The sequence below is a fragment of the Diabrotica undecimpunctata genome, chromosome 5, assembly GCF_040954645.1.
Source record: "Diabrotica undecimpunctata isolate CICGRU chromosome 5, icDiaUnde3, whole genome shotgun sequence".
Classification (NCBI taxonomy): Eukaryota; Metazoa; Arthropoda; class Insecta; order Coleoptera; family Chrysomelidae; genus Diabrotica; species Diabrotica undecimpunctata.
This window is the reverse complement of record NC_092807.1, coordinates 99,695,092-99,711,590: the sequence shown is the minus strand read 5'-3', so window position 1 is coordinate 99,711,590 and position 16,499 is coordinate 99,695,092. Positions and strand designations below refer to the sequence as shown.

The following is a 16,499-nucleotide window of genomic DNA, read 5'->3' as shown; positions in this document are numbered from 1 at the left end:
TATTCTCAATCCTCCTTCTAGCGAGGAAAAGTAGAGCTGATAAGTTTTTTGGCCTCATCTATCCTATAAGCCGTTGTTGGCCAGTTTTGCCCTATTACATAAGATATAGTTCAAAAGCATAGTCAACTGTTTCGGTGATATGGTGACCCCCTGACGTACTCTACGTTGTATCGGGAATTTCTGAGTTTGACGATCATCCACTTTAACATTAGCTGTTGCGTTTTGGTATATGTGTTTAATTATATTTATATACCGATAGTTAATTCGGCATTCTGTTAAGGCTTCCAACTTTTTTTGTTGATTTATGTTGTCAAACGCCTTTATAATCCACAAATATTAAAGCTCGTGGGTTATTATATTCAGTAAATTTATTTATAAGATTTTTTATTACCAATAGGGTATCGTTTGTTCCGTAGCCTTTTCTAAAACCCGCCTGTTCTATTGACTGATAATATTTCATCGCCTCCGGGGGACGATTGTCTTTCATTTCTTGCACTGGCCTTTGAACTTCATTGGGTATTATGTCCGGTAAAATTACAGATTCTTGATTAATTATCTTTCGTAATACATTGGATACCTTGTCGTTCTTTGTGTAGTTGCTTATAAAACTCTCAGTAGTGTTCATATTTTGATCTCGATCCTCAATGATTTTCCCGTGTTCATTTCTTAATTTATGGATGTTTTTTCTTCTAATAGACATGTTATATCAGAATACTTTCAAGCTATTGTTTTCTTCTACTACTCTAGTTGTTTCCATTATATTGTATCGCCTCAGCTCCTTTCTAATCTCATTTTTAATTTTCTTATTCAAGATTCTTAGTTCATTTTTGTTATTATCCTGATTTTCTCCAACTGTTCTCTAAGGCCACGTGATGAGGGGACCAAAATATGAAATGTTGAAACTCACAATACAAAGAAAGATTGAACGAAAAAGATCTGTTGGTCGAAGGCAGAATTCTTGGTTAAAGAATCTATGTGATTCGTATGAATGTAGATAGATTGATTTGTTTAGAGCAGCAAGTTCAAAATTAAATAGCCATACTGACTGCCAACCTCCGTAGGGGAGTACGCTAAGAAGGGAATATTTGTGCCTAGATATGTTGTTATCTGCTATTGATCGTAAAATTTGTTTTATAAATATCGATACTTATTCCAAATATTTTTTCTAGTCTGTTGACAAAGTTCTCGTAAATCTTAACCAATCTTCGAGTATGGCATCAGCATAACGTTTATTCTTTGTATGCGTTCCCTTTTTTTACCTTTTTTATCCCTTTTGCTTGGTTTTAAATTGCTAAGTGGAATATTTTTTTATAGACATAGACATTAAATAGTATAGGAGTTAAGATACAGGCCTGATGTACCCACATCTCTTGTTATTTTCATTTTTTAAGTTAATAGTGAGTTGTTGATTTTAGTTGATGTTTTAGAAATCAAATATATCGCATCCAATTTTCTTGAGTATGTCCATCATTTCTTGATATTTTATTCTATCAAAAGCATTTTGATAGTGTATAAATACTATAAAGTTAATAAAGTTTGATATCAACATACGATTAACTAAAAAATAAAATAGAAGATTAGTAAAACGATGCATAGCATAGAAGAAAATGAAAAGAAATAATATAGAAATGGGATGAGATCTAAATGGAATCTTCTTCTTATGGTGCCCTAGCCAATTAGTGGATGTTGGCGACAATTCTGGCATACTCCTCTCGCTCTTGTGTGGCTCTAAAGAGTGCATGGGCATCGAGGTTTGTCCAATCCCTTATGTTTTTAAGCCATGAGTATTTCTTTCTTCCGATGCCCCGTTTTCCTTCTATCTTGACTTCCTTAATAAGCTTTAAGAACCAGTACTTGGAATTTCGAAATATATGACCCAGATAAGCAGTTTTTCTTCTTTTTATTATTGGCAGCAATTCTCGTTCTCTGCCCATTTGATTTAATACTTCGACATTTGTTGTGTGATCTGTCCAGGGAATTTTAAGTAGTCTTCTAAATACCCACATTTCAAAGGCCTCCAATCGGTTCTTCACATTGGCCTTTATGGTCCAGGTTTCTACACCATATAGTGGTATGGAGTAAATGTAACATTTTACAAAGCGATATCGAAGCGTTAAGGTAGGGCTGTTATTGCTTAGCAAGGTTCTCATATTAGTAAATGCTGTTCTGGCTTGCTCAATCCTGCTACGTATCTCTATGTCTGGATCTAGATCTTCAGTTATCCAACTACCGAGAACTTGGGGACCTTTTGGATGTTCTTATTGTTTACTCTTATATTTAATTGCATATTTCGTGTTCTGCTAACAACCATTACCTTCGTCTTGTCTATATTAATCTTCAAGCCCAGTCGTTCTCCTTCAGTGTTTATTATATATATTAGTCGTTGTAGAGCTTCTTGGCTATCAGCTATTATGACTGTATCATCAGCATAGCTAAGATTACTAATAGTCTGTTCGTTGATTTTGATTCCATCTTCAGTGTCACTTAAGGCTTTATCGAAAATCGTTTCAGAGTGAAGATTAAAAGGGAGGGACGACAGAACACAACCCTGTCGTACACACCTTTTTCGATTGAGAAATATGATGTAGATTCCAGTCCTACTCTCACAGGTGCCACTTTATTTATATAAAGGTTCTTTATGATTTTAAGGTCATTCTCATCTATCGAACGTTCCTGGAGCAATCTTACTAATTCTGAATGATTAACAGAATCGAACGCCTTCTGGTAATCTATAAAGCATAGGAGGACATCTTTTGCTAATCTCTGCATTTCTGAAGTAGGACAGTTAAGCTATAAAGTGCTTCTCTTGTGCCAAATCCTTGTCTGAAACCGAACTGTGTAGGGCTAATGTCTCTTTCACATTTGTTGTATATTCTTGTGTGAATTATCTTTAAGAGTTTTAGATCTGGCTCAATAAGCTGATTATTCGGAATTGGTCGCAACTAATAGCATTTGGCTTTTTTGGGATTGGTATAAAGGTTGATTGAAGCCAATCCTGTGGTATTTGACCGGACCCATAAACGTCATTAAAAATATCTACCAAGGCTATTATCTTCACTCAACATTGTTAGAACCTCTATGTATCTGTTGTCTGGGCCTGGTGCTTTTCCCTATTTAATCTGTTTGATTGCCCTTACAACTTCTGACTTCAATATTTTGGGGGAGGGTTCACTTTTATATTCACATTCAGAGTTTCTTCTAGTGTTGTCTGAGTATAGTTGCTGTGTGTAGTTTCTCCAATGTTGAAGTAGATCCTTGGGATCAGTAATTAATTTATTGTCCTTCACAATACTATTAAAACTACAAGGTTTTGTATGACCTGTCACTTCTTTAACGAGTTTATGTATGGTAAAGTGGTCGTGATTTTCTTCCAATTCCTCCATTTCTGCACACCTGTCTAGCTAAATGGAATAAGCTTAAAAACATAATTGGAACACTTTGTGTTTTTGTACGTTATACAATGTATTTTGATTTTAGAATTATGTGGCTTGTAATCCTCAGACGTCAAGCCTTTTAAAATCCTTTAGTCTCCAAGGCCTGTTGGGCTAAATAACGAAATAATCTCGAGAATTAGATCCTCCTACCATTCTCTTTATTTAAGCACATTTTAGCACGAGTTTTTCAAAGGTATACAATTAAATTTTAGGCATTTTGTAAAAACATATACTTTAATGAAATTATAGTAAGTTGCGATATTCGTATGAGATTACCTTCCTGTTTGTGACATCATTTTCTCATCATTGAATAATTATGGTATAACTACGTCTGAGAAACAATTTACTAATGTTATGTAAACAAAATTTAAATTGATATAGTATAATTATCAATGAGTTGCTTCTATTAGTAACGCTATTTTTAACTGCAGTGTTGTCAGCGATAAATATAGTCATAAATAAATAATATTAAGTTAAAGTAAAATGATTTTAAAACAAATTATTTATTTGGGGGTCGTCTCCAATATGTTTGCATTTGTCTCGATACATTTGTGATAAAGACTATCGATATATCTGCGCTTATCTTTACTTGTAGTTTGGCAGTGAAGAGAAAGAGTTGTATAAACTCTTATATAAACCCTTATATTGTACGATAAACTATGAGAAGATTATTTAATTTATCTAACATGCTTCGTTAATCTATCTTGCGTTTCTTATGTTTCTAATATGAATTTCTTGATTATGTGACATCTTTTTTTCTTCTATTATTTGAGCTCAGGAAAAAATGTGGTCAATACTGGATCCTCCTGTACGAAATACGGCTTGTTCTTCTGCTTTACAATGTATATATTCTTTCTCGATTCGATTCTTCACAACTTTTCCATATATTCTACTCATAGTTACAGCTACCCCTCGCTAATTTTCACAATTATTTTGTCATCCTTTTTATGTATAGTACTGAAATATTATGTTTTCCATTCCTTAAGGATTTCGCTTGCGTTTATCCATTCTTGAAATAGTTGCCAAGGATGCTCTAACCCTAATTATCATTAAACTTCCCCCACATCGCATTTCACATCTATTAATGTTTTTCTTACTTCATCATTGAAATGACAATTTTATTGTACCATACTTATAGTAAAATGATGAATTAAAAGAACACATCTGAACATTTCCTTCTTCCTCTTCTTCTTCTTCTTCTTCTTTTTATGTAGACATGACTGTCTGTTTTTCAATGTGCCTCCAATAAGTTGTCGTTCCATCGTTTTCGTGGTATTCCTACTGATCGTCTTCCTATTGGGAAACCGTCTATTGCCGTCTTTACTACTCTATTTGTTGTCATTCGGCTTATATGATCGTTTCATTCTACTCTTCTGTTTCTTACCCAATTTTTGATGTTCTCCACCTTGCATCTAGCCATCAATTTTTCTGTGTTTTCATCTCTGCTGTTTCTAACATCCTTTTAGTCCTCTCTGTGTCAGGTCGTGTTTCTGCCGCGTATGTCATTATTGGTCTGATGACTGTTTTGTCAATTCTGCCTTTCATTTCTTTCCCGATATTTTTATTTCTCCATATTGTTTCATTCAGGCAGCCTGCGGCTCTGTTTGCTCTATTCATTTGATCTTCCACTTCAGTTTCGAGCTTTCCGTAGGTAGATAATGTGATGCCTAGATATATAAACTCCATCACTTGTTCTATTATCTGACCTTCCAGCTCCAATTTACATCTTAGTAAATTTGCTTTTGTAACCAAGCATTTTGTTATTTTGGGGAAATTAACATGTTCAATTTTCTGGCAGCTATATTAAATTGGTGCAGCATACGTTGTAAATCGTCTTCACTTTGAGAGTAGTATTGCATCGTCTGCATAGCAGATTATTTTAAGTTGTTTTTCTCCCATTTGGTATCCTTTTTTAGTTCTTACTTTTTTTATTATTTAAAGGTTGAACAATAGAGGACTCAGGGAATCTCCCTGTCTTATCCCATTGCCAGCTTCAATAGGGTCGGTTAGGTCTTCTTCCACTTTTACTTTTATTGTTTTGTTTTGGTAAATATTTTCGATAGTTTTGATTATTCCTAGAGGTATCTCTCTTGCGTACAATAAGTGGATAACGTCCTTTAATTTGACCCGTTCAAATTCCTTCTTAATATAACGTCGTGCTTCATTATAAATATAGCGTCGGTGCATGATCTTCCCAACCTGAAACCTTGTTGTTCTTCTGCTAGTGTTATAATTTCATTCAGTTTATTTGTTATCACTTTGGTTGTTAATTTTAGTGTTGTGTTTAATAATTCCTCTGTAATTTTCCGTTCCGATTGGTTTCCCTTTTTAAAGAGAGGTATTAGAGTGCTTGATCTCCATTCTTAAGGAATTCTGATTCTGAGGCCGATTTTAAGGGCGAAATTTAACGGTTTTTATTTTAAACAGGTTACCCAATATTTTTTCCAAAATAATTCCCTTGTAATGAACATGTCTAAGCATTATACTTTTTCAGGTTAGTAATCTCAATGTTTTTTTTTTCGATTATCAGAAAGCTCACACTAGTAAAATTGCATGAATCGATCGACTATTTGAAGCCTTTCCTTTGAAATATACATTGACCTTGAGTGACGATTATGTTTAGTTTACCTTTAGGTATAGTATATATCTGTATCTATAATACAATATTATTTTCTAGAGTGAATAACCAGTTATAAGACTTTCAATATATTTGGCACCTTTTATTGATGCACAAGCCCCTCACTCCATTGTATCCTAATATGAAGAATCGCTGAGTATGAGTTCTTGGAAGAAGTAGTAGAAAAACCCAAAGAAACATCTAGTAATAAAAAGTTAAAAGAAACATGTTGGTGGATTATTTTGATATTCAAATAACCGCGACAAATATTTAAAAAAAATGTTAGAATATGATAATGGTTCCAAAGTGTGTACGCCCTAAATTTTGTTGTCGTTTATTTAGGAAATTGAACTGGACTACCTCGTAAAATGACGTAATTTTCGAGATCTAAGCGATTTCTCATGATCTTGCAAATGGAACCAAACATTTGAGAGCTTCGCTCGCCAATTCGGGGTATTCTTGCATCCATCTGGTTCAAAACTAATCTGGTTTTAGGAAATATAACATTCCATCAGTTGATATTTTAATTTTTTTTAATATTTGAAAGTTTTTCTGTCATTTTTGTTAGAATGTTAGCTTGTTAAAAAAATTGTCAAAAAAAGTATTCAGTACCTGTCTGTATTTTCCTGGCGAGTTTGAATTTCTTTGGGGAAATTTTCACAAAGCTATTGTTTTATATTGTTCAAAGTAGCTTACAGGTCGAATAATTCTGCAAGGAAAGCTATCCTGAGAAGCCAAAGGGAATTTAAAAATAGATCTTCATATTCCGAAGTATCATCTTACAATTACGTCTAAAGTTCTACTCCTAACTGAGAAACTCTTTGCAAGAGTTTCGTCATCTTTAATGACACTTGCTAAAATATAATCCATTTTGGAAGGTAAAGATTTGGAGGTAAGTACTTTTCGTTGTAAAAAAACAGTGCAAAAAACATTTAGCATTTGGCATTACTTCTTGCAATTTAACAATAAGACCAGATGGATGTCCTATCATAGCCTTGGCACCATCAGTATAAAGTACATTTCGCCCAGTCATAATGGTATTTGTACTATTTTTTCCTTATGAATGTTAAAAACTGGGCACAATTGGAAATATTTATACCTATATTCATCCATCTGTAGAGCGAAGTACGTCCAATTTTTGATGTCTTCAATGTTTTGTTCTCGAATATCATCTACCATGTCACTTATTCTTCTTGGGGAAGTATTTTTAGAAGAAAGTATGATTTCACTTACTATTATTTCCACCATCTCAACAGTTGCAGTCGTTTACTGGTTTTTGCAATGCGGTACGCAACTCTGTTGCTTGGTAGTAATGCTTTTTTAGTTGCAGTAGTTGATGATGAAAAAATCGCTTGTTGATTGTGAAGAGACCTTAGCTTTCTTTCAAAGGATTCGATAAGCTTCTCTTTTTTGTTTGAATCTTTGCTATTTAAATGCCGAAGTAGTTTCGGGGGCTTTATACCTTCTTTTGGGAAATCTTATCTACAAATAACGTACTGTGGCTTACCTATAATAACCGTAAAACCATATTCAAGATGCTCATCACTATACAATCTGTTTTTCCTTTTATTATTTTGAGTTTCAGATGTCGTCTGTTCTATCGACCTTTTTAAAAATTTATCCACATTTATTAAAATGGTAAGGATGAAAAAAAGACAAACATAATAAAAATAAATTCTGCACTATTTTACTACAGCATCATAACCAATGTTTGTTGTTTAATAACGTTTTACTGCTTCTATAAAGCCGAAAATACAAATCCAGAAAAATCCAGGCACTAATGTAGCACCTTATCCTAATTAAATATGAACGGAAAATGTTAAATGAAAAAAATTGTATAACTTTTTTTCTCTATTAAACAACTGTATCAAATCTTAGATGGCGTATTAGATCGTTCTCTGGCGAATGTTGTAAACTGCGACTGAATCGGGTATGATAATCCAGGGGATCCTAACGCCAACTAATTTTTTTGCCAAATGGGGTACTCGATCTCAAAAAAGTTGAGAAACACTGGAATACGGTATAGACACGTACCCTACTTTCAATAGTTTCAGGTGAGCGTATGAAACAGCAGACGACGGTTATGCCATGGTTAGCCATGGCAACTCACCATGTAGCAAGTGATAAATAAAGTCAAAGTACAAACTGGAACTGCAAAGGCAGTTCTTATCAAATACTGGACAAGAAGGTGCATTATCATGTATTTTATTTCGTATAGCTTTGAAAAAATGTTAAATAATCTTTAGCATCTTTAGCAATGGTATGCAGATACTTGCTTATCCAAAAAAACTAGATATCCTCGATAGATACAAAAATAATGTAGAAGAAACTATATTCAGTCTTAAAAAGGCAGGAATAAAGATTCAATATTGATTAGTATACTATATCCTATACCAAATATGGCGGTAATAAACATACAGCGTCAAGAAGATCTCCTGGAAATGAAAGATTACCGTATATATGTGGATAAGTTTAACTACCTAGGCTTACTGGTGAACATGAATAGCGATAGGTAATGCTTCTGAAATAAAAAGAAGATTTTAGCATCCAATACCAATCACTATCACGGGAAAAATATATCAGTAAAAATAAAAAAACTACCACTATAAAACCCAGTCTATGGAAGAAATGTATTGCTTATGATAGTCGGTAGTATAAAATAATGGTGATTGAAGAAGAAAGTTTAACTTTGAATTATATGAAATATACCAAGTAAATTTGTACAATATATTAACCTGACCAGCCTAAGATGGTTAGTCTATATAATGCAGAAGGATAAAACGGCTCCAACAAGAGTGACATTATTGTGGCAGCCACTGGGAAGGAGAAAATAAGGAAAGTCAAAAAAACTGTATCTGAATGTCATCAACTTGTAAAAGATAAACTTTATTATACGGGGATGATATATGCTATAAATAAAGAAGAATGAAAGAATGTGCTTAAGCGAGGCAAGGGCTGCATTAGGCTGCAAAGACACAAAAGAAATGTAAGATGTGTAAGTTGGTTCTAAATGATCACAAAACCATTGCGCTACTCAGTTAGTTACAGAATATCATTGCGGCAGCCTAAGATATAGGTATCTTCTAGTGTTTCTTTTAATTGCTTCACCTACCCAGGTATGAGTTCCGTCCTTTGGTCTCTTATTTTCTGTAACTCAGCATCGTCTATTATAAGTATAGTACGATCTGATAGTTCCTCATTTCACGTTCCAATTTTCGGAGTTCCAGTTCCAAATGAACTAATTTCTCAAAATAAAACAAACAGTTCGTATACTTTAAAAACTTCCAGTGCTCGTGTACATTGCCTGAATAAATAAATTCATGTTTACTTTTCTCATTATTCTATTGACTTGACACAATTTTGCCAATTTACGAACATAACCGTGATCAAAATAAATAAAAAATTTGAATCTGACGCGTTGTGAAGGAGGTACGTAATGTATTAACTTTTAGGTCAAATAAAAAGTGGCCTTTACAAACAATCAGTTGAGAATATAATCGTACCTAGTCTGCAACCAAAAAAGTTCGTAATTTAGTAATAAAACTTTTGGAGGTCGATGTGTATGTGTATAAAAACGGAATGTTTTATAGTTTTAATAAATTGCAAATAGCCTATGACATAAGAAAATGTAATCGTTTTGCCAATTGAAGTTGTCGACGCTATTTTAAATGATGATAGATTGAGAATATTAAAATAACTAACAAAATGTGCTATTATCAAAAGTAACATTAGTTTTTTTAATGTTTCCTAAGAACAAACTACAATTTACACCAAACACTTCCATAACACCTATTGAATTAAATGATAGCCTTAATAACCCCAAAAATACCTAACTTGGACCTGATGACATACCACCAATTTTAATCGAAAAACTACCTATTAGCGCGAAGGTTATCTACTTCTTGCTTATAGATAGACTAGAGATCTTCAATAAAATTTATTCGACTCACAAGTTTCCATCTTCCTCGTATCAACCAATACCTCTTACCTGTAGCATTTGTAAAATATTGGAAAATATTCTAAGTAAAAGATTAAAATAATACTTAGAAAAGAAAAATCTCCGTACCTTAAAAATAGATACCGATCAGAACGGTTACGATAGATGATATCACAGCATTATAATCTGAAATACATGAAGCCTTTATACACAATCATATATCACAATATATCACAAGAGCATTTGACACCACGTTGACGTATCGCATCTTAAGAACAATGAAAAACTAGAAAATACATGGCAAAGCCTTCACCAAAAACTTTCTGGAGAACCGAAATATAAAGTTAAAACAAACGGTGTCATTTCAACTACGAAATCACTGGAAAATTGCAGCAAATCGTTACGCGAATGATATTTTAATATATATGAGAAGTCTTCTTCTTCCTCTTCATTCTGCTTGTTCATTGGCGGATTAATACCTCTATGGAAGGTTGTCACTCCATCTTTTGCACGGTCGTCCAGTACTTCTTTTACCGATTGGTGACTTATCTCTTGCTATGTTGACGACACGAGTCTCCTCCATTCTGCTTATGTGGTTATTCCATTTTTTTTTCTATTTTGTGTCCATTTATTTATACACTGTACGTTATATTTTCCTCTAATGTCTTTACTTATCTTTCGATCTCTCAGCGTATTTCCTGTAATCCTTCTCAGTACTCTCGTCTCTGCCGTTTCCAGTAGCCCTTATATGAGAAATAAAAACCTAAAACCAGATGCATCAATATTATAAAATACATTAAATAAATTAGAAGGGTGGTCATTAGATATAGACCTAAGATTTATATCCGAAAAAACTAAAGTAATTATATTTGACAAAAAAAGAACACGACACAACTTAAATTTAAATCTAAACAGACACATTCTTACAACAATTAACAAATTTCTTGGGAATGACATTCGACTCTCAACTCAAATGGACATCGTACATAAATGAACTGATTAAATCATGCCAATAGAGAATATACCTTCTAAAAGTATTTTCTAATCACAAATGGGGTGCAGACATAACTGTTCTATGATCACATCAAGCTTTAATTAGAAGTATGGATGTATATGCTACGAAACTGTTACTTAAAGTTAATTGAACAAACTGGATATCATCCAATCCACAGCATTACGCATAATTTTTGGAGCTTTCAGAACTACGCCAATTAGCAGACTTTAAGTACTAGCAGAAGAACCGCAATTAATTTTTAGACTGCAATATTTTTTAATGTGTTGTGCTACTTAATATCTCAGCGTAAATGAAAACCCCTTCATAATAAGCTTAATAAGGAAAAACTCTCCAAATCTGTATAAACTTCTACAAACAGATGCCAGTCTCCTCACTGGAGAGTTCAAATACCAAAACTAGATTTTACCTTACTCAACTATTCCAAAAATGCACACAATTCTTCTGAAATAAAACAACAATTCCAGTCATCCATCCCCAGATATCCTGATTTCAAACTAATTTTTACTGCTGCTTTTAAAAGCAGCAATGGTTTAGCTGCTGCAGCTATTTTCGAAGGCAGTACTTCTGTAGCAGCCAGTACCATCCGACAGTACCCGCCTAGCCAAGGAGTGTAGCTGGGGCATAGCAAGGAGAACTGCAAGTAATTTGCAAAGGACTAAACCAATGTACTAGCAGCTATATAAATTTTCTTCTTGTATCAGCTTCTCTGAGTGCCTTAACTGGTGTCAAACAGCTGTATCCTGCGTATGACAATTTAGCACAAATAAAAAACATGCTATACAATAATAACGATTACTATTCAGGACATACTGAATACATATGTATACAATTATAACAGGAGAAACCAAACCTAAAATTCGCAAGAGTACACAACACAGCTAAGTATATAAAAAAGAACTTTTTACCTCATCTGATCTTTAAAAAATTGCTGCTTACGGAGTCTAATTAAAAGGGTATTTCTTGAGAAAACCGCCCTGGAAAAGAAGTTGGGTTGCCAAAGTCATAGGAAACCTCACAAACTACACAATTAATACTCAAAAAGTATTTAATAATGGGTTATTAAAAAGACCCAAACCGTCCAATTGTTTCCATATGGGTGTAATTTGCTTACAATGCCCAAACATGCTATATAATTCCCAAACACCTGGAAAAAATATAACATTCTTATGGGTACCATCCCATGTTGGAATAATGGGTAACGAAGCGGCTGATAAAGCAATAGCAGAAGCTGCCAATAACATAAAAATCCCTATAATGCAAAACATACCACTTTCATGTTAAAAAACATAAAAACTTACATTAACAAAACCTGACAAGAAAAATGGAGACAAGCAGAAGCAAAACTAAAAACTATTAAACCGGATGTTACTTCTGTTTTACTACCGTTCCCAGCTCCTCAACAGACGGCGGCTAGGTCGTACACAATTCACACATGGATACATCATCCCCAAGGACTCCTTATCCGATTTGCCAAATACCAACTTCAGTGCAACATTTAATAATTAATAGTGTACTCAACATCAAGATCGACAGCGAAAATACCACACAATCTAAAGAAAGCTCTAATAGAAGACATAGTATACTCTAATAGGAGATAGTAGCCTGATCAATCAATTTCAACACGCGTAAATCATAACCACACATAAAATGCACACATAAAATATATGTATATTAAACAGTTCACAGAACATTGTAGAAAGCTCCAAGCTTCTGAAGAAACAAGGATAAATCCAGAATCCAAGATAACGAAATCAGATTTTTCAGAAGATTGAAAGACATTACAATATATTAAAAGGCAAAGAAATAAAGATCTAAGGCAGAAATTCAATATCTTCTGGATCTATGAGAAAATAAAATAACACAGATACTAAAGTACAAATCGAAATGAGGAAGTGTAAGACTCTCCTTGGAAAGATAAAATGCCTAAAGCCTGAAATAAAGAGGGAAAATAAAAACCACCCGTAAACATTTCTTCTATGAACATGGCATCGTATTATCTTTCAGAGAAGCGATAGTGAACAATTTAATTATTAAATACCGACGTCAACATTGTCTTCCACTTTCTTCATCTGAAGTATTTAATTTTTTTAACGTCTGGTGTCTATTGAACATCTGGCGTGTGCATATTTATTTACGAGTGAATTCCCAGTTCCCATTTCATCGTAATATCTTGTTTACAGGCTACTGAACGCTTATAAAAATATACGAGCACCTCATTATTTTGTACATTTATTTTTACAGCATTTAGACGAGTGAAAGTGTAAAGAAAATTAATTGCAATAAATGTTTGATCGTTTATAATGTTTGAGTTTGATGGAGGTGTTTTACTAAAAACTAACATTTAAATTCTTATTTGTTTCTATTTTACCTATTATTTGTTAGATTTTTTTTACGTAAAAGCGAATGAACTGTGGATTACCGTTGTTTCGCGTTTTAATTGTTTTATTCATTTGTTTATTACGTCATTTATTTTCTCTCTCTCTCTCTCTCTCTCTCTCTCTCTCACAATTATAAAATAACGTTTTCCGGAGTGGAAATCGAAACGAAAAATTTTTAGTTAAAAATCTAATTTTCATTAAAATCAATTGTCTTTTGCATATTCCTATAATTTGGTTGATCCATCTTGTTGGGATCTTCCTGGTCTTCCATGTTTTTTGTGTCTGCTATTATAACATTATTTTAAGAGTATTTATTGTTGGAGATGGACTTTGCTGGAGAGTCGTTGAGCCGGAGATGGTCTTTGTCTTTGATATGTTTAACTGCAGACCAAATACTTTACTTTTGTTTTCTACCAGTCGTATGAGATCAGTTAACTCTTCTTGACTATTTCTAAGAAGGACTGTGTCATCTGTAAAACATAGGTTGTTTTCCCATCCTTCAAGCGCTCTTTTTTCATACTATGCTTCCAATATATCTGAAATAATTGTGGATACAGTATACATCCTTGCATGACGAATTGTTCTGGATGAAATTCATTTGAGAGAGTTTCAAGCACTTAACTGTTTCAGTAGTGTGTACATATGGTTCAGTTATAAGCAAAATTAAGTGTTGTGGTACGCCTACTTTTTTAGTATCTGCCATAGGTGTTGCCATTTGACCCTGTGTGTCGCCATTTGACCCAAAAACGCTTTGCGATAATCTATAAAACAAATGTTAGTGTAATATTAAAGTCACTAGAATTTTCTATTATTGGTCTTATTATGTTCAGAATGTGTTCTTGAGTACCTCTACCTTCGGTAAATCCAGTTTGCTTTTGAGGTATTTCTCTTTATAGGATAGTTTTCACTCTCTCATTGATTAAGTATAGTATTATTTTGCTGGCTTGTGAGATAAGAGATATGGTTGTATAGTTGTCGCATTTATTGAAGCTGCCTTTTTTATATATGTCATTGCTGTAGATTTTGTTCAGTCGGCAAGTCATGGCTTGGAATGCTATATTTTCTTACAGACCAAGTGAAACAATTTTATTCCAATTTCTTTGTAGCATTTCCGTTTTAACTGCTTCTTTTATTTAGTAATAGTTGTTCAGCAGAGCTTGTCATAATCACGGTATCATCTGCATGCTCTGTATCATTACTCGTTTAATCCGTATATATTCCGATTATGTTAGAAATTAGAATTGTGTAGATTTTAAAATTAACCATTGTAGATACAGCTGTACATTTTTCAGTGTGTTTTATTTTCTTTTTGGTGCTTATATATTATTTTCAAAGTCATTTGATGTGCTTTTGTTTCTTCATGCTTCTATCGTTATTTAAAACTAATATACCTAAGTAAATATATGTAATATGTACTTAGCTTCACTTACTGTGAATTAAATATATTTATTAACCCAATGGATCGTTTCTACAGATTACTATAATGTTATTTGTCAGAAGTGTTTGCAATAACTTTAATTAAATAATGACATTTACGTAGATGCAATGCAATCTTTCAATTGAGTTTAATGAAAAGTATTTGCCGTCTTGCGGTGTTGCCAATACTGGCTGTGATAAATTTAAATCTAGGAATAGATAAAAACCAACTATATCTGATATAATTGTGAAATAACATTAAACATAGTCTTATTTTTCGTTTTTTTTTTAATTAGTCATATTGCGTGTGTTTGTTCACTAGCTTCCAGTAATCAAAACATTTCTTTTCAGGTCGAAATATTGTTTTTCTCATGGGGCATTTCTTCCTAAGTGTCCTCTCGATTAAGATTGTCGATCAATATGACAAATATCTGTCTGTCCTTAGCTTGATGAATTAAGTTGTTTTCCTGTTGTATGGGTACACTTCTATTGTATGGATACACTCTTTTAGGTTAGAGGTAGCGGATTTAAGGCTATGAGTCATGCATTTTGGACGAGCCGGCGTGCAGATATTTTCAAGGTCGTAGCCGTTTAGAAAATCCATTAGCTCTACGCAGTATGCTACGCAGTGATGGTTTTTTTTCTCAGTACCTATACTTCTCTTTCCTTCGATATTTCCTTCTAAAATTACATAAAGTTGTTCCTATCTATGTCTCATTAGACACCCAAGCTATGGCTTTTTCCTAATTTCAATGGTGTTAACTAGTTATGGTCATGTTTTCATCTTTGTTAGTGATCCTGCTCATTTAATCTTTTGATGTCCATGTTTCGTATTCGTTTAGTAGCAAGGACTATATATAGCATTTAAGCATTTTTAATTATATTGGTATATAATTTCTTTGGAATGGTCTAATGGGTTGTTTATCTCTCTGTCCAAATAAATTAAACTCTTCTGACATACGTCAATTTGTATGTCCACATTTACAATAAAGAATTAATTAATTTATGCGTTTTATGGACGTGCATTAAATCGTTCCCGGGATTAAACTTACCAATTTGATTAATCTCCTACCTGAAGATACATACATGAATTCGTCCCCGAGCATAGCAGGTAAATAAAAATAGATTCATGAACTCGTCCCCGTAAAATTATGAATCAGTATTATACAATACACTGCTTACGTCTTTACACAGTTGGGTAACGTATTCTTGAATTTTCACACAAATAACTTTTCATTTTTATGTGTTTGAAATTGTTTTAAAACTTCAAAAAAATTAAAAATTGACTGATGTGCCGAATAGAAACTGTCACTAAATTTAGCATGGAAAGATTCACATGCAATCGTGCTCCTTTCTATAGTATTGTGGAGTTCAGCCCATCTTGGGAATAGCATCTTCGGAAATATAATAATTATAACAATTATTGTTCACCAAATAGCCAGTAAAGAGTTGCAGACGTTCGTTTTCGGGTTGTTTTTCAAAAAATAGAAAGCATAACAATCTCCTTCTTCCGATGATTTAAGAATGGTAAACCGAATATAGATCGTCACAATTTGTAAATTTCACTGTTTTCGTCCCTGTAATCAGGAGCGAGCTCCAGATCTTGAATTTTGCGGAACCATGCTTGTGCCAAGTGAAACCTGTAGCCTACTATTTTGGAATTTTGGAACACTGTTCTTATGTCATTGTGAATGGCTATTTC

At 33.3% G+C, this 16,499-nt stretch overlaps 1 protein-coding gene across 5 annotated transcripts in view; it reads left to right on the top strand.

Moving 5' to 3' along the window:
• Positions 1-16,499, top strand: part of nemy (cytochrome b561 family member no extended memory) — a 286,552-nt gene that overhangs the window by 146,971 nt on the left and 123,082 nt on the right. The gene's annotated exons all lie outside the window — the stretch shown is intronic.